The 19,820-nt window shown below is 42.9% G+C and overlaps 1 protein-coding gene across 4 annotated transcripts in view; it reads left to right on the forward strand.

The window, feature by feature from the left end:
• The window catches only part of BABAM2 (BRISC and BRCA1 A complex member 2), a 922,754-nt gene that overhangs the window by 902,296 nt on the left and 638 nt on the right, over window positions 1–19,820 (forward strand). The gene's annotated exons all lie outside the window — the stretch shown is intronic.

The raw sequence follows: 19,820 nt of genomic DNA on the forward strand, positions 1-19,820 counted from the left end.
CCGAAAACCAGCCCTGGCAAAGAGCTCGGCGGCACCCCCAACCCCCCGGTGGGTGGGAGGGGGGCAGCCGAGCACTTTGTCAGGGCCGGTTTTGGTTCCCAGTCCGGCCCTGACCATGTGTCACAGATATTCATTGTTCTTTGGCTAAATGGGGCCCCCTTAAAGGGTTGAGGGACCCCTGATGGGTTGGGGGCCCCATGCATAGCAGGGTCTGCACGGGTCTTCCCAGACATAGCAGAGGGACTTCTCATGGATCTGCAGTGTGACAAGTGTGATTAAAAGCCAATTTCCTCGCACTCATTTGCCAGTAGGACTTTCACATTAGCTACCAGTTGTCTAAGTATGCAGTTGCAAGTGGTAGTTAGAAAAATACATAATTTTATGATCTGCGAAATGTGCCCTGTCTTATGCCCTTGCTGTAAGTAGCATCTGACTGCCCTCAAAAGAATAATAGGAATGGGTTACCAAGGACGCTAAGAGAGAACTGGAATCCGGCATGAGATTCGTCAATGGAGTAACTGGATGTAGATGTATTTCAATACCATAAACAGGGTTCAAATAATAATGTTTGGATATTTTTAGTCATTTGTCAGTGGATCCAAGTAGGCATGCTTGTGTTCACGAATGTATGACATTACAACGCATACATTTACAACTCATGCCTTTACAACACAGTTTTTACATCGCAACATCCTTTACAACGCATGCATTTACATTGCATACCACTACAACAAATTTTTTAAAACTACATTTACAATGCATTCCATTACATCGCATTATACCTTTATAAAGCATACCATTACAAGGCATACCATTACATTGCATTTAGGGTAAGTGTTGGATAGTGTAGGGGTAAAAATTACTATTCTAACTCCAGGCGGTTCAACAGTAGGGTAAGTGTTGGATAGTGTAGGGGTAAAAATTACTATTCTAATTCCAGGGGGTGCAGCAGTAGGGTAAGTGTTGGATAGTGTAGGGGTAAAAATTACTATTCTAACTCCAGGGGGTGCAACAGTAGGGTAAGTGTTGGATAGTCTAGGGGTACTATGCGTTGTAATGGTATGCGTTGTAATGACATGCGATGTAATGTCTGTGTTGTAGTGTCATGCGTTGTAGTGACATGCAATGTAATGGATGCGTTGTAGTGACATGCGTTGTAAAGGATGTTGCGATGTAATGACTGCGTTGTAAATGTAGTGCGATGTAATGACTGTGTTGTAAAGGTTGTTTCCCTGTTTTCACTGACAATCAAGTTGATATTCACATCTCCTTAGAGCTGACAAAGGTGGCACTGTGTAAGGCAAAGTCCAGGCGTGTTCTGTGGGCTCGTAGTGACTTTCGACCAGATCATGTGAATTTCCCACTGCTGGGCCAATCCTTGACCAACATGTGCTCCTATTGTCTAGCACAAAATGTCACTTTTGAACTTCCTTTTACGTGCACATAATGCCTCTTCACATTCGTCTGCATTTGTGTACAATTGCCTGGCACCTGTGCCAAATCTGTGGGCACCAGTGCATAATTGCTTCTCCCTCTGCATTTCACTTGAGCTTGTACTTTCTCCAAAATTAAGGCCATTTTTTCTGTACACTGGGCAACCAGATGTGTGTGCAAGGCGCAGGCAGAAACTCAGCGATGGCAAAAGGTATTTCAAACAAGTGGCACAGGGAAAATATCAGGCTACAGCCAGACTTGCTGTGCTCCTTTCAACTCTGTGGCACTCAGTAGTTTACCTCCACAAATAAGTGAACGCTCTAAAATAATGGATTTATCACTAGCTTCCGTTGTCAGCTTTCTACTGATTCTAGATCATTAGTGAGCTGATATCTCCCCGAACCCGTGTGCCCATGTAAGTTTGCGGCAACTACGGCTTACCGAAAATAAACATTAGACTTTTTGGGCTATTTTTCTGATTGCCCTGTACCAATATTGTTGCTTGGCAGCATCACATTTGTATATAGTCTATGAGTACTATGCTGATGATGGTATTGAGAATATTTCAAAAGCCATTGGCCTTCATCTCTGTGTTTGGGCCCACTTTAATTCGCCAAAGGGATCCGCGTCATGTTGTAGAATTCAGGCCAGTCACAGACCACAGCGTAAGTTACTCCTCTTTGTGTGCACATACACCAGCGCTAGTAGTGGCGGCCTTTTGTTGAGGAGCGCACGCCACTCTCCACTGGTTACCCTCAGGATCACAGTCTGCTGTACAGGAAGGGTCAATACCACAGGCCAGCCACAGACCACATTCACTGCCCTGCGAGCAGAGACAGCCCAGCACAAGGGCCTTTTGTCGAAGAGTCGTACCACCACTGGTTACCTAGAGAGCTTGAGCACTTACTTAAAATAGACCATGTGAACCCTACACAGGAAGTAATGCGCTTAGTCAGCAAATATAAAGCCAATCGCTATCAACTTGTGAGAAAGCTATATTTGCCTGTGATTAAAAAGGATGTGTCTCACCGGACGTGTGTAGACCACAGAAGAAAGAATATGACAGAAAAATATTGTGGCACAAAAGTTTTGTTCTATGTGGACACATCTTAAACTACTGCGTTAGGACGACGTGCATAGAGCGAGTTGGAAATTTACAAATAAAGACACATTAGTTAAAAAACAAAAACCTTTAGATAGAGAATTAGGATTGCTAATATTGGTATGGGATTTGAATGATGAGGTACTTGATATATTAGCACGTTTAATTTGCTTTACCTCTTATCTTACTTGAATTGCCACTGCAGCTGCTTCATAAAACAGCCACACAACTTGTTTTGGCCTCCTCAACCGTGCTTTCATGTCTGGTCACTTGACCAAACTCCCTGGGCCACCAGTTGCCACACGTTAGTTATTCAAAAGCCCAATGCATCTAGCACACGGCGATTAATGGCATGGGTCTCCACCCCGTGGGCTCCTGCCAGAAGACTTCAGTGTTCCTTGACGGAACTGTTGATGCTACAGGAATGCCAGTAGGATATCCGTCACTTATTTTGCAGCCAAACATTGGAACTCTATCCTTGTGTATATCAACACACAACCTGATCTTCTCATGTTTCGGAAACCTCTGAAAACCTGACTTTTCACTTAGTAAATTATTTTGTTCCTACCTAATTTTGCTTATTTAGTAGAGCAAGGTCATCCCAGTGAGTATCAGTGCACTCTACAAATATAAGTAAATCTACCCCCGCCATGTACCAAAGGGACGATGATCATGGTTTCAACAATGCATGCGTTTGCCTAGTTTTGAAGTTAGGCATTACTAATAACTTCACTCATTGTCTGTTTGTGATTATCGCTGACTGTGTGTAGGGTTGTGCATTGTTCGGCACAGCCACAGTGTTTTATGTTGATTTCATGATATATTCCTGTTCTTCCAAGCTCAAGGGCTCCCTTCTGGGAGCTAATACTGATCCCTTCCCATTGGTGGTCATTGTTTGCATTTCAAGCTTCCTTTGCCATATGATGTCTCACGACTGTGTACCGGCTGATGAGATCGCTCCAAGAATGAATGCACCATTTGCAGGTCACAATTTGGTATGGCAGCATGGGGAACTCGGCCTTTAACCTATTTGAGGTCAATTATTCTTGCTTGTCTCCTGCCCATGGCATTAAGGAATAACACTTTCTGTAGAGGGGGTTATTTGAAGGTTAAAGAGATTTGTTTACTGAAGATCATTCGATCTGACTGATGGGGTATGTAAAAATGCCTTTGCTTGAACAGACATAGAAACAAACTGTGACAAAGTCTATAGGGCTCGACTTGTAAAAGGCTGACCTGTTGATTTTGCTAATGCTCGTTGCCACTCACATGCAAACACATGCATTCACCGAGGGGGTTGGCAATCTTATAACAAGCATTTTCAATGCAATAGGTCTCACGTTTGTCGGAGTTAGAGCTATTGACGTTGTAAATGACAATGTCTTTTATCTATGTGTTTTTGTTTGGAGTGTAGATGATGTATGAACAGAGATGCAGCTGCAGCACTGTTTAGAGGACTTAGAATGAGGAATTACAGATGGGAGCAGAGAAGCAGCTAGCAGCACTGCCTAGAGGTCCAAGAATGAGGAATTACCACTGGGAACAGAGCTGCAGCTGCAGCACTGCCTAGAGGACTAAGAAAGGAGAATTATCACTGGGAACAGAGACACAGCTGTGATATTTGTGACCAGATAAAGAACAAGATTTACAACCCTGTTTACAGAAACAGAGTAACAGAGCTCTGTGCGAGTGAAACAATTAATGTTAAAAACAAAAGATTTAGTAAAAGGGAGCTAGCGAGTAAAGTCAAATTTCTAACATTCTAACTTTGAGACTGATCAACTCGATCTCCAGTGACCCAGACTCTGTAAATCATAAGTGAAAGCTAAGGTGTGAAGGGGAGAACAGATGCAGATATGGTGGTAGGGAGGGGAAAGCAGTAGCACTGGTCAGCTGCTCCGGTTTGCAACATTTCCAGACTGCGAGGCAGGCAATCGGAAAAAATATTGCACAAACCAAACTGAAATGGACAGAAGCGAAATGAGCCCTGTAACAGGGCCAGTCACTATGGGAGGGAACGACAGACCAAAAAGAGGGACCTATAGGCTCGATTTACCATTCAAAAGTAAGGCATTTAGAAAAGCACCCGGAACACCCGATGACAAGTGGTGAGCCAGCTAGAATCCCATGTACTGAATACACCATGCCTCGCAGAGCAGCTCATGTACACTGCTAAGCTCGACCTAAAAAGGCAGAGAGAGCAAGGGAGCACATACAGTCCCATAAAGTGCTCAGTCACAAATAATAAAACTGATCTCCTCCAGTGTGTTGTGGAAGGATGCATCTCATCCAGTGAGAACACTGTGAGAGCAAAATGTTGGTCGGGGCAAACAAAGGAACAGCACAAGACAGAGGACTTCTTTGCACTAATGTCATGGGCATACCACTTACCCTTCAAGCGACACATATCATGCGCGACACCAGACAGTCCTGCCTTTTTCTGCCAAAAACTCTTGGATTGTTGGGACATGTTGTTTTGGTTTCCTATTAAATGCATAAGCTTCTCAGTCTTGACATGCAATTGGTTTTGCTGTGAAAGGCAGATTTTCCCTAGGGTGACACACATTCCAACCTTGAAAACATTCAAATGCTTTTCGAATTTCATAACACAATAAATGAGACTGTGTGAATGATCTGTGTATGTCAAAATACTACTCATGACATTTACCTCCAGTAGTATAAAATCTGCAGATCAAATGGTCCCCATAATAAACATGTGGCAAAACTTGTGCATTGCCCCCGAACATGCATTGTCTCATAATATATACAAGACTATCAACTCCCTAAAATAGGCCCCAGACTGTACAACAAAGATGCTTTAGACAGCACCTCAAATATGCATGAGACTGCCCCATAATATGCACCAATCTGAACCTCCAACATGCATCACAATGTCCTGAAATATTCACACTTCCCTCTAATATATGGATGAGGCTGAAATATCCAGACTGCCTCCCAAATATGCACCACACAGCTCCTAATATCTGCAGTCCCTCTGAAATGTACAGAAGTATTTGTCTCATGTACAACCCAGAGCATTCTCCAAATGCGCAGCAAAATTTTGATAATCTTTGTATCAGTGCTTTCACTATATATGCACCAGGCTTTTTGCCCAGCATAGATGCATGAGACCGCATATAAAAAAAATACAAGAAAATACGACCCCTTTCACTGTTCTCACCATTGCAAAGTGGCAATCCATCACTAGTCAGCTCTTTACAAAACTCCTAAAACAAATACATAATTATGTATCCTTGAAACATGAAACACTCTTGCTTGTCACTGACCTCCTCTCCCCAAAAGTATGCATCAGACTAATCCTCAAATATGTGTCATACCTCCATACAATGTTAGACTGCTGACGGCCATGTTCCAGCTTACCGTATTACAGTGCTTAATTTGAGCCGGTGGTTTGCGGTGCTCTGTACCAGCACTTAATTGTCAACACCAGTGTTCATGACAGTCTGCTGTCTGGCTAATTTAGAAATATTTAAACACAGAAGAGGAGTGAGAAGTATATGGTAAGGGTATACCCTCGGCTTCCCTATTTTACTATGCAATAAACACAAGGAGAGGGGAGACCCAGTTATTTGTGATTGTGTGACAGTAAACGTTCTCTGAGATGGTGTGAAAAATGAATATATATATATTTTTGATTTTCCATGTCCATGAATTTCTTCTATTTCTATAAAGGGGGAGTGGTATAAATATTTGAATTTGACTGGTGCAGGCCAGATTAAGAAAGGCTGCTGGGTCAGCCGAAACGCGTCTCTTCATTCGCTGGGTCGAAAGAGGCCCTATTAAATAAAGAAACCTTGATCCTACAGTCTTCGAGTGCGTGCCTTGTTCTTTTGAGGAGTAAAGGTTGCTTTGGATATATATACATATATATATATATATATATACTGTGCACTTCGCCAAACACACTCCCGTTTTCGGAAAAAGACGAATACAGACCCAGATATCAGTGCATGATTTTAATGAGTACCCTGCACCGCCGCCATAACGTGTTTCGGCCTTCAGAAGGCCTTGTTCACATAACGCGCATGCGGAGTGCCTCTACATTTAAAGTGCTAGTGCAGTATCACGTGACAAACAACAAATTGAAATCATAGACATAGAAGAGTCTGTATAGGCTGTGTCACAATGCCAGCAATTATTTGAATAAACATAGTAACTGATAGTATTTGAGTAAAAGCAATACGTTATTAAATATTCATGTATTCATAAATATTTAAAAAAACATATAAAAGATAAAACTGTGCAATTGAAATATCGGATAAAAACCTTCGTTATGAAAATCTCTATTGAACAAATAAATTGCAAATGTTTAGCAGTAAGAGACGGCAGTAATACAATGGGGAAATTCATAAGCAAATGCATATAATTGTTTATCCCATATTGAACTGTCACAGCACCCAGTATTACAATATAGAACCTGGTGCATACTGCATACTGTTGGTTATTGCTTTTACTAAGAAAGTGCTAGTGCAGAGAAATACAGCCCAAGTGGGCAATGGAACCTACCACTATGCTAAAATACTAAAGTGCAAGTGCCTAAAAATAGTGCCACCTTAATGAACCAATATTGGTTTCTAAAGTGCAAATGCTAAAAAACAGGCTAAAAACGAGAATTACAGCAACAAAGGCAATAATCTACAACCATTGTACATGTTAAATTGGAGAAGTTACAGGCAGGTATAAAAGTCTTCACTAGAGTTAAGGCCCAGTGGCGTCTTGGTAGCTAACTCTAGAATGTACCTGGTTTCCAGTTTGCGAAGAAGTGTTTCCTGGTTGCCACCCCTTCTGAGTGGTGTAATTGTATCCACCTCAAAGTATCTGAGATGATCCACATTGTTACAATGAGATTCTTTAAAACGTCTAGCTACCGGGTAAGATGCATCACTGTTGGTAATTGCACGTATGTGCTGGAGTATCCTCTTGTGGACCTGCAGCTTATTACTCACTACACACTGTAGGCCACACGAACACTCCAGCACATATACTGCAAATTCAGTTTGCACGTGAGCATCTTGGTGGTGGGCACTGGGTCCTTATTAAAAGGGGTTTTGTATGTTGTCTTGCTGGTGCCATATTTGCAGGCCTTGCACAAACTGCATCTAACAAACCCCTTCCTGGAATTCAACCAGGTTTTAGACACGGTTACTTCTGGAATCCTCTTGACCAAAGTATCACACATAGACCTTGCTTTTCTGAAGGTTACATTAGGGGTTCTAGAGATAATATCACCAACTACTGGATCATTACGTACCAGTACCCAATTCTTCTTAAATATCCTACGTAGAGACTGATGCTGTCGATTGTAAGTTAATGTCAATCTCGTAGGTTGATCAATCTGAGCTAAATTCGTGTTTAAAGACATAACTTTATTGTCCAATGTATTTGCTCTAGAGATCAAGCGAGTCTTCTTGATAGCATTGTCTGTTGTGTTGGTAGAGTATCCCCTAGCTAGGAATCTATCCCTACTTTCTTCTTGTGCCCTTACACAGTCATCCTCCAGACTACAGATTCTCCTGACTCGCAGCTTTCCCCAAAGGGAATGCTGCGAATCAGGTGTCCTGGATGATGACTGGTCGCGTGGAGTACTGCATTGCCTGCGGTGGGCTTCCTATGCAGTCTAGTCTGTAGTTTGCCATCCGATACAAACACCTCAACATCCAGGAAATATACTTGATCCTTGCTCATGTGTGATGTGAATTGCAAATTATATAGTGATAGGATGATCCCTTTTAAGGAACTTGAGTTCATCAATACATAACAAACCGGCGCTTTTCCATGCAAGGAGGTTGGTATAATAGTCATTCCATGCGCTTCTAACAGTTTGAATGCAACTCCTCCTGTAACATTGTCTATCATTCAATTGTTTGAATGCCTCTTCCATGTATAGTTCACGCGGCCATAGCACCACGTTGCCGCTTTTATCCGACTGCCGCACAAGGATGTTTTCATTCATTTGTAGTTTTTTCATCAATTGAAAGTAGCGCTGGTTTTGCTGAGTATACCTATGATGCGTGCGTGAAGTTGACAAGTGCAGTTTCTTGAGTTCCAATGTCACCACTTCGTTGAATACATCCAAGTTATCATGCAACATTACTGGATGGAAGGTGGACTTGGGTTTAATTGTGTGTGCAAAATCCCGCTGGTGGAAGGGAGAGTTTGGCTAGACGTTATTTCTGCACTCGCATTGTCACATTGCACTTGCTGTAGGTCTTGAAGCAATTCGAAGTCACCAGCTGTTACATGAGATGGGCTTTGCATTGTATAGGTAGATGCGATGGGCTGGGTTTGATTTTGAGAACCCTGCAGCAGATGAAATTTCCGCCGTTTTAGCTTACGTATAAATTGATATACATCAATGCGCATTTGCACATAGTTGAAATTACTTTCAGGACTGTATGAAAGTCCTAACGCTAGAATCTCCTTTTCTGCTACGCTCAATGTAGTGTTTGTTAGATTGATAACAGTTCGTGAGTCAATGCTGCCAACCTGTAAATTCACTTTCGCTGCCACCTCTTGTTGGAGGGTTTTCTGTTGCTCTGTTTGGCGCTGGCGGTTTCGTCGGCGTCTTTCCCGGCGTTTCTGATTGCATCTTTGGTGTTTTTTGCATTTGGTACATGGGGTAGCAGAGTTTGTTGCCTGTCCTGGCAGAGGTAATCCACTTCCTGAGCCAGGGAGAGCTTGGTAAACCACATCCTTATGCCTGAACGCGCTTGTTCGTTGTCTGACTCGCTTTCAAGCGCAGAGCTTAATTCAGATACTGAGGTGGATGACTGTATGGCAATGCTGGTGCTTGCTTGAGGGGTGACTGAATGTTTTTGCTCGTGTGAAGCTTTGACAGAGTCGAACTTTTTAGAAAACGTGAAAACTTGGCTGTTTGATAGTCCAACTTGTCCCGTTGGAACTTAAACGCCTTACGTTTCTTGATCACCTCCTCCTCCCTTTGAAGCCATAACATCATTTCCCACATGATATTTGGTAATTGCGCCGGTGACTTCTAGTTTGCCAATTTCCACATTTAACTCATTCAATTTTAATTTGTAGCACAGCCCTGTCACTTTCTGCATATTTTACGAGTATAGTGACCAGTTTGCGTGAAGATTCAAGGTTGCAGTCAGCCCATTCGGCAAGCAAATTGGGGTCAGGGATTTAGTAGCTGGTCGCCAGCATAATGCGGAGGCCCCTATGGATTCTCCCAAACTCTAAATATCTGGATAGGGACTTGTGTTCCCACCATTTTGATTGTTCCATTTTCGTTAACTTTTCCAATTTTTAAAAAAGATCCCTTGCATTGGGATTTCCTGGTAGTGTAACGTTGGTTTGTACACTAGTTGATGCCTCCGCACTTGGTGAGTCATCGAACATTTCGTTTGCTGCCGCTTCTCGACTCCGCAGCGCCTCGGCGAACATGGAGCGTTGTTATGAGCAATAGTTCAGTTCAAACTAAACAGCCGGATGAATGTCGCTGTTTACTTATCGCACACTCCTTCATCAGACTCTCAGTGAGTCCCTACCTTCACAGGATACCAGGCGTCACTCGGGTCCTTCGACACAGGCTTTGTCGTACTCTTCTATGGTAGCGGACTGTCTTCCACTGTAAGGGGGCTACCGCAGCTGATCCTTTCAGGAATACACGATCCTTTCCGGTTCACCGAAAAACTGCTTCCTGCTGCTAGGCTCAAGATAGAAGGAGGGGTCCGCAGACACCAAGGAAGCAAACTCAGTAATATTGATACAGCGCACTTTGCCAAACACACTCCGGTTTTTCTATTTTAACTTAGCCTTAGATCCCAGAATAATACATTTGTTACAAAGGATTTAAAGGCTATTTTAGCACACTCACTCAACCCTGCCTTCACTCACTGCTACCACTCAAAGAGCTCCACTTACAAATGTGTCGAGCCCACCCATTCAAGTTCAGTGTCTGGGTGAGGGTCCAATGATGAAGCATGCCACAGGTGGTACCTGTGGGTGAGGACCCTAATTTAGAGATGACCACAACAACAGTTGTATAATATACATTAAAATGACTATTACATGCTGTCCAAGCCCTTCTTATAGCTTTTGGGGCCTGAAATAGTCTGAATCGTCGCACTTGTAGTAGTGTGATGGTTAGTAGCTGTGTTGTTACTATTATTGGCAGCATGGCAGGGACAATGAGTGGTGCAAGCTGCAGTGCCCTCCTGACGAGAGCCTTGGCACTTATTTTTCTTTACAAATTAAGCACTGGTGTTAAAGCAGCTCTGTGGGTCACTCAGGCTACAGGTACGAGCTAGCGTGATCTCGCAGGGCAGACGAGCTCTAAATGTCTCCACTGTATGGCCTAATTATCACAAAGGAAACAGGATGTTGGGGCTGTGGCTCCACTTTGGGAAAAGAGTCACTGCACGGTTTCCAAGAGCCCAGAGTCGGAAAATAATTTATTGAATGAATAAGAGACTGCTGAAACTCTCTACTGTAGACAAAGCCCTGCGAGCTGGCTGTGACTTCTGCCTAGAGCACACTGCAGCAAGACCTTCTGTGTGCACTGCTGGGGCAACAGAGCAAGAACAATTACGTCCAGAGCCTGTCAGCACAGGAAGCCTTCCAGAACAGAACTGATTATATAAAGCTGTAACTAAGTAAAGGAAACAACTTGCCTGAACCCAGACAGTGTGTAAAAATCTACATGTTATGTATTTCACGTTGTTGTTTAGAATGTGAGATGTGTTCCATATGTATTCCATATTCCAGAGTGTTCTCGTAGCTTGGTAGTTGCTATAGAACACTTGTGTGTCAGTTGCTGTTAGTTCCTTGTGGATGGGACGTTTCTTCCTGTAAATTCTTATCTTCAATAAACAAGAATCTGTCAACCTGTAGGGATGACTTCCTGAACTTCTTTACACTGGCGACAAGGATGGGATAGAGAAGAACCCAGATACTTCTACTCTCAAGAAACGTCCTAACACGGCCGATTACTCAACCAACAGATTCCCTATGCATCTGGCAGACTTTAAAACTTTAAGGTTCTATTTGCGCTTGCTTCCATTTAACCCGTTCCCCGCTCATGACAGAACCACTCCGTCATGAGCCACGGGCGCCGTGTGCTCATGACGGAGTGGTTCCGTCATGCTGCGGCCATTGGCGGCCGCTCCGCCCACGCGGCGCTAATTCCCCACCTGTGCGGGCGATTAGCGCAAGTGGGTGGAGTCATGACGGAACCACTCCGTCATGAGCACAGCTCGCCCGTGACTCATGACGGCGTGGTTCCGTCATGAGCATAGCGGCGCCGCAAACCCCCCAAACCCCCCCAGCGCTGCGGCGGAATTCGCGCCGCAGCGAAGGGGTTAAAGAAAGTTAGACTTTTACTATTTGTATATAAACTCTCCAGTCTACAGTTACCTCCTCGCTGCTGCTCCGTCTCGCGGCTAGCGTTTGTTGAAGTCGTCATCACTATCTCGTTTCTTAGACAACAGTGCCGCGTCATCTCCCTATCCGCCCCGCGACGCTCATCACGTTGCCTTGGCAACCTTTGACTCTTCCTGGAAACAGCTTGTCGTCTTCTCTGTGCACCGCTGCGCTCATCACTTTGCCTCTGTTCGTCACCTTGGCAACCTTCGATGCTTCTTAATCAACAGCACGTCACCTTCGCGCCGCTGCGCTCGTCACATTGCCGCTTTCTTTGCCTTGGCAACCCATTTCCCAATAAACCTCTTCTTACTTTTAAGAGACACAGAGGTTCAGATTGTTTAAAAGGTTTTGACTTCGTAACACTTTATACTTTTCTTCAGTAGATCCATTCTCTTTCTTTATAACCTCAACACAGGCAAGAGAGTGTTCAATGCGTTTTGCAATCAAGATAAGATCATCTAATTTACGGTCATCTTTCTGCCACAATTCATTCTTAACCTTCTCTATGTTGCAAACCAACATAAATTGATTGGGAATACATTCGTCAAGAGAACCCTCAAATTTACATATTGAAGCTAGCTTTCGTAAATGTGTAACATACACTTCAACAGATTCCTGAGACTTATGTATACGCTTCCCAAAGAGATATCTCTCTAAAATGGTACTTACTATAGGAAGGTAATGTTTATCCAGTTTCTTTAAGCAGATCTCAAACTCATTAAGGTTATCCGACTCACCATCACTCAGATCAGGTAAGTGTTCATACACCTCTTGTCCCTCAGGGCCCAAACAGTGTAGGAGCAAAGCAGACTTTCTCTCGGCACTTATTGAAACTCCACATACTCTTGCGTAATTAAGAAAAACTTTTTTCTACTTAGATATAACTTGAAGAAAATGGATCTTCGTGCTCTTAATCGTGCTGTCATTGCTGATAAGTACCCTCTCCCAAATATTGTAGAAATGCTGACACAATTGGAGGGAGCTGAAGTCTTCTCCACCTTAGATCTTAGGGCCGCATATCATCAGATCAGAATTGATGATGATTCAATGGATCTGACCGCTTTCATAACACCATTTAGAACATATAAATTCACTTGACTTTCCTTTGGCTTAAATTCTGCGGCCTCGTGTTTTCCAGCGAGCCATGGAAGACGTTTTAGGGGGTTGTCTGGTTTATAAATATATCAAGATGATGTTTTGGTACGTGGCTCATCTAAAAAAGTTCATGATGAGAGGCTTAGGGCTGTTTTGGAGCGTTTTAAGTTGCGTGGCTTGACCATGCGTGAAAACAAGTGTAGGTTTAATCTTTCAGAAATCGATTATTTGGGACATAAGTTAACAAAGGAAGGTGTTAAACCTAGAGATCATCTGGTAAAAACTATTGAGGATATGCCGGTGCCACAATCTAGAGATGATCTGGTATGGCTGAATATTATAACAAATTTGTTCCACAGTTTCCTTCACGCACCTTTACTTTAAGGTCACTTCTGAAGAAAGGCGCGAAATGTATCTGGTCAGCCCATTGTCAAGCAGAATTTTGTGATGTAAAAAGAGCTTTGAGTTGTGCACCATCTCTCCAAAGTGTTGACACTACTGCCGTTCTCAAACAAGTAAAAAATGGTAAGGAAATAACTGTCATGTTTCTCTCAAGGGCACTCGTAGGACCAGAAGTACAATACTTGGTCATAGAAAAAGAAACTCTTTGTATCTTTTGAGCCATCAGAAAGTTAAGGAAGTTTCTTTGGGGAAGCTCGTTTGTGGTGCGGTCCGAACATAAACCTTTCAAGGACTTATTTTTCAAGTAGAGTTTGAATGCGGTCTCTTCAAGATTTTGTAGGTGTATTGTTGCCCTTCAGGACTACGACTTTGTTGTAAACTATATACCTGTTGCAGAAAACAAAGTTGCAGACTGTTGTTCTCACCTTATTTCAACAAATTCATGCGATGTGTCTGATAACTTGGAGGACCTTTGGGATGATGATGATTATAAAGTATGTGAGATCATGAAGACGTTTTAAGTGAGGAAGAATGGAAGGTTTCCTTGGAAAATGATGTTGTGATTTGTGAAGTATGCATTTTGGTGACTGAAGGTTGGAATGGCATAAAGGGTTTGAGTGAGGAAGTCTGTAAGTTCTAGAATGTGCGTGATGAATTATCTGTCAGTGGGGGTTTGCTTTGGAGGGGTACTAGATTAGTTCCTCCATCGTCTGTCAGGTTGAGAATTGTTCACCTAGCTTATCAGGGACATCAAGGCATTTCGAAAACCAAGGAGAGAATTTGTCTACATTTCTGGTGGCCTGGCATTGACCTTCTGGTGGAAAGCATGGTAAGAGATTGCATGGAGTGTAATGCGTGTGACAACATATATAAGACTAGAGTTCAACCCATGATTGTATGTGATGTCCCCACTCGCTGTTGGCAAGGTGTAGCTTTGGACCTCTTGGGGGCTGATAACAAGTGTCTGGTCATTCCTATGTTCTGGTGCTGATAGACATGTATTCTAGATGGCCTGAAATCAAAATTACACAAAGCACAGAGACGAAGGATGTTGTAAAATTCCTAGACGATATCTTCTGCAGGGAAGGACTCCCTGATTGTCTGTTGATGGACAAAGGGGTTCAGTTAGTCTTGAAAGAGATGGAAGAGTATTTGTTGAAAAGAGGAATCAAGCACAAACGTTGTGCTCTCTATCATCCCGAAACCAATGGCATGGTAGATCGGTTTAATCGAGTGCTAAAGGAGTCCATTCAATTGTCCAAAGTCCAAGGCAAGGACTGGAGGTCTGAAATCGTGGAGCGAGTGATGGTTTACTGTCTCACACCTCACTCCACTACGAATAAGGTTCCTTTTAAACTGTTTAGGGGACGGAGTCCCAATACTTATATGTTCCAATCGTGGATGAGGGATAAGTGCATGGGGGTTGATTTAAATGTTGATTCTGGTACGGTACCCTGGCAGGAAGTACAAAGTTGAAGGCCATCAAGAGAAAGGAGCATTTTAATGCCAGACATGCTGTTTCTCACACGCATGTACGTGTGGGTGACTATGTGAAAGTTCTCCTTCCTCAGAAATCTGGTGGTGTTCCTAAATTCTCTTCGCCATTTATAGTGAAAAGGCTTTTCAAAAATGCTGTTAAACTTAATGTTGGACAAATTTGGAATTTGGGTAGGATTGCTCCCATGCGTTCTAGTAGCCAAACTAAACCTGTTGTTATTAAGGAGCCTTCCAAAGGTACGTCATTGTTGCGCAGAAGTTCCCGTACTTGCAAAGTTCCTGTAATGTTACGTGACTTTATTTTACACTAATGTTTCTTCCTGTATTCATGCTTTTTTGTTTCTTTTATGTAAAGGGCAAAGGTGTGTAATAATCTACATGTTAGGTATCTCGCGTTGTTGTTTAGAATGTGAGATGTGTTCCATATGTGTTTCATATTCGAGAGTGTTCTCGTAACTTGGTAGTAGCTATAGAACACTTGTGTGTCAGTTGCTGTTGGTTCCTTGTGGATGGGATGTTTCTTCCTGTAAATCCTTATCTTCAATAAACAAGAATCTGTCAACCTTTACGGACGACTTCCTGAACTTCTTTACACAGATTCATCACCATAGCACCCAATCACCTCACTGCCTGGCCTGAGCTCATACTGGCTGCTAATTAACAACCCTCAAACACCATTGCACGGCGCCTCATGGCATAAATGAGGAGCTGGCAATGCCTGTAATGCGTGACATAGCATATTAGTGTGGTTATGTGGACAAAAGCATTAAAATGCGTTATATAACCCGAGATGCGTGGTACTTGGCAGGATGGGATTGGACCAATACCATCTTGATATTACATGGGTTAAGGCATACTAAGCAATTCTAACTTTAGTTGTTGGGCCTTGTGGGGAGAGTGGTAACAGATGAAGTCCTAGGAATAGATATTCTTGTCTTAGAATTGGACTTCAGAAGAAATCTTTGATGATACTACTCCATGCAGAAGGCTTGGGAACAAGTTAATCACCCTTAGGTTAGAAGGGAGAGCAGGGTACTGACTGCACAATAGAAGCTACTTATTGCAATATTCTTTTCCTTAATATAGCATACATCTTTTTCAAAAGAGAAAGAAAGTTAAATCTCCCCTAATAATAGCTTATTTTACTTAAGTATATATCCATTGGTTATCTTTATACTGCGGTATGAATAGTTCCCCCTATGGCCCAGAGAGTGACTAAGACTCCGGCTTCTTGCATACCTCAGAATGAAATGTATCCCTTTCCTGCTCTGAAACAAAACGAAATGAATACTGATCATTGGAATTATCCATAGAATTTGTGAAAGTCTGTAACTTAAGCTAATTTACCACCTCTTGACCTGAATATGCCAGAACAAAAGAGAGACTTCAACAGATGCTAGCTCGTCTCCCAAACATAGAAGATATAATTACCTTTTATAGATAATACAGATGCTTCAGAACCACTATTGAAGAAATGTGTTACTTCTGATCCCATTCAATAAAGTGAGCTACTTCTGAGGTGGAAAAGCTTAAGATTTGCCACTTTGTTAGCACAACTGTGCAAGGCAAAGCTAGCTCACCATTGTATTGTGAGATGTTGAGACAGTTGGCATTAAAAAAAGCAATTAGCTTGACCCACTGGGATTTTTTCCCTTTTTTAGGTCTCGCCTGACCCAGCGCATGCGCTGGTCTGGTGAGACATTTAGTAAGTGGATTTAGAAAATGCTACCCACATTTTTGTGCTGGCGACAAGCTACAGTGCACGATGGCGTGCACGTGCACCACTGCTCCCCGCATTCCCCCCTCCCTTCTCGCCCAGCCATCTGCCTTTCCTGCGCCAGCCTTCAGCCCCATCTCCACCCCTCCCCCCGCTGCTTTGCGCATCGTGATTGCAATCACTTTCGCTTTGAGAGTGATCGCGATGACTACCGTACATACATTCTGACCTAACTGCACATCACCTACGCGTCCGTCGGACCGGGCTCCTATGCTCCTTTCGCCCTCAGTCTTAAGCCAGCACGGTGCTCTGCAGTCGCCCGCCCTTCAAACCTACAGCTCGTCTCTTGCACTCCTTACCTGTCTATGTTACAAACTGACCTCCTGCGCCACTTTCAACCTCCAGCAGCAGCTCGCCTCTTACACTTCTTACCTGTCTATGTTAGAAACTGACCTCCTGCGCCACTTTGAACCTCGAGCAGCCCTGGCCCCAGTACCCACCGGCCTTCTCCGTTTCGCTCCTCACACAGCCGCCATTTTGTTCCCGTAATTTCACCCCCAGTGTTGCCAGGTCAGGGTGCAAAAACAAGGGCAAACTGCGAGAGGGAAAAGGCCGGAAAGAAGCCCGCCCACGTGAAAGCAAGCCCATCCCTACATATCGACAGTAACTGTCTACAAAAGACAACATGTGACTCATCGCTCCCATTTTTAGTGAACCAACGTTAATGTTCGTCCGCTCTAATCGATGTCTGTACTTTTCTACCTCCTACAGCCTGTGATTTTTTTTCTTTGTTTTAGTGTCTTTCCATTCCCCGCCTGTATTCGACGTGCTCTTTCGGCTGTATTTGGCCTCCCGCTTCATTGCCACTTTTTGTATCAGTTTTCTACGACCTCTGGCCCGTTTTCGCTCTACTGTTGATATGTCATAAATGACCATCCTTGACCTCTCTTTGTTCTATCACCCCTGTGCGTTTTTCGAACCCGCTATTTTTTGCTACCCCTGTTGGTTATTTTCTGCTCTTCAATTTTTTTACCTTGTTTTACAGTGCATACACAATCACATAGGATACACGGATGACATGCAAGTTCGCAGAGCCCGTGGACATTCATAACCAAGTGGCAGAGATAGTTAGCAAAAGTCCTAGCTAGTTGATACAGATTGGTTAATAATTCCTGGTATTTGAGGCCCTGAGTGAATTATTAGAGAGAAAGCAACAGTCATAGAACCCTAGAGAGCGTGTTCCAGAGTCTGTGTGCATATAGAAAGGATGCTTGCTTCCTGTTCTTTCTTTGATTTCTATAGTTCTGATTATGCCAGTGCGTGGCTCAGTATTCTGATCTACAGACCATAGATGGTGTGATGGTAATATAGCTCACTTTCTTAGATTTCATCACCTTGACCATGATACATTATATTTTGAGAATAATATATGCTGCCAAGCAATATAGCTCTCCTTGTGAGAGAAATAAGGTGCATTTCTTTTGAAACGTGATCGGATGAGACGAATGACTGCATGGCATAAGGTCCTTAACTGCACCAGGATGGCATCTGGTAGGCCGGTAAGTAGTAAGACATGCATTGGCATAGCCAATATGTCTCGCATTTGGAACCTTATACGTTTTTAGCCACGCAACAGTTGATGTTGTTGCACCAAGGATATTGTGCTGCATAACTAAATACTTATAAGGTCCCAAAAGCGAGACCTATTGGCTATGCCAATGCTTGTTTCTACCTGGGACTGTCATGTAAGTAAGGTAAGTTTTACCTTTGCACCAGTTATAGGTAGGAAAAATGCATCATTGAACGCCCACCCTTAATAGGACGGGCATACTAACTCTGTGGAGGTCATTTGGCTGGTTGCTACCGGAAGGTGTTTCAGAAGATGGTGCCAGCTGAGACTCTGCATTCAGACACAAAGCTGTTTCTACACCTCTAAATAAGATGATGATATTGAGTGGTGGTCGTTGGGAAACTCAGTGATTGTCAGTGTCTTCCCATTACTGCCCATCTCTACATGATGCTGTTAAGCCTTTGGTACATTACTTTTGGTTCAGCTATAGTCCACCATGAACAATGTTACCATTGGATAATGGTTTAGAAGTCTCAGTTAAATCACCTGGGTAACAGCATCCTGTTCTGGTGAGGGGGGGGGGGGGTGCCCAACGCAATTTACATGACTTAATATGCCCAGTTACTGCACCCACTTAGATAGTGGAGATGGATAGGGCTGACTCGACATCACCTTGCACCGTTTAAGTTGGAATTGCTGATTTTCTGTTAAGTTTCTGTAGGGTCAACCACAGATAGCCCTGATGAAACTGTATTTTTGACCGCTAGTAGAACTTTTTTAACCTGCCGGTGTTGTAGATAATGCTGCATCTAGGAAAGGGTATAGGTACATAAAAAAGAGAAACGTATACTTTTATAATTTTCATGGAGACAATAAAACAGGCAAGTAGAAATTGGTAGTTATTGGGTTTTACACGTGCCATTTCCTCCCCAAGTCAAATTGTTAACTAAAGTAGTCTTTTCTCTGTTTCCAGTTTTACAGTCAATTTCCACATTACCTGCTTTACAGTCCCTCCTTTTGCACATATGATGTCATTCAACCTTCCTCCTAAATTGCCTGTATTCTGGTAGTGCGAGTATTCAACTTTTAAGACATCTAAAGCTAACTATATTGCAGGGGGGCTACGGCATGGGCATTTATTCATAATATGAAATATGGGAAATATTTAATCCAAGGTTGTCTTTTTAAGTACCTTCACCATCCATTCAAGCCGTCTGTTTCACTGGTCATATAAGTTGCAGGAAGCAGGGGATGCAAAACTCTACTATAGTGTCATATCTGTAGTATGGATTACTATCCGCCATTTGATATCAGGAGTACTTAAAACACAAATGTACAGTATGAGGCACAGACAGATGAAGTGTGATGTGTCAGAATGATAGATGTTTAGATGGGATTTATAGTCAGGTAAGTATGTTGAGTTTTTTAATCTTAGAACAGTAATGTTCTCCACGTAGAATTGTGGTTGGCAGTATATACAAAAGACATTATTGTGATCAAATACTTGAACTACGATTAATTACTGTTTGATCTGGTAAAATGCTTACATTTGTTGGTGGACTCTTTCTTATTCTATAATCTTTTATTTGATTTTT

Source organism: Triturus cristatus, chromosome 6 (assembly GCF_964204655.1).
Source record: "Triturus cristatus chromosome 6, aTriCri1.1, whole genome shotgun sequence".
NCBI classification, from domain to species: domain Eukaryota; kingdom Metazoa; phylum Chordata; class Amphibia; order Caudata; family Salamandridae; genus Triturus; species Triturus cristatus.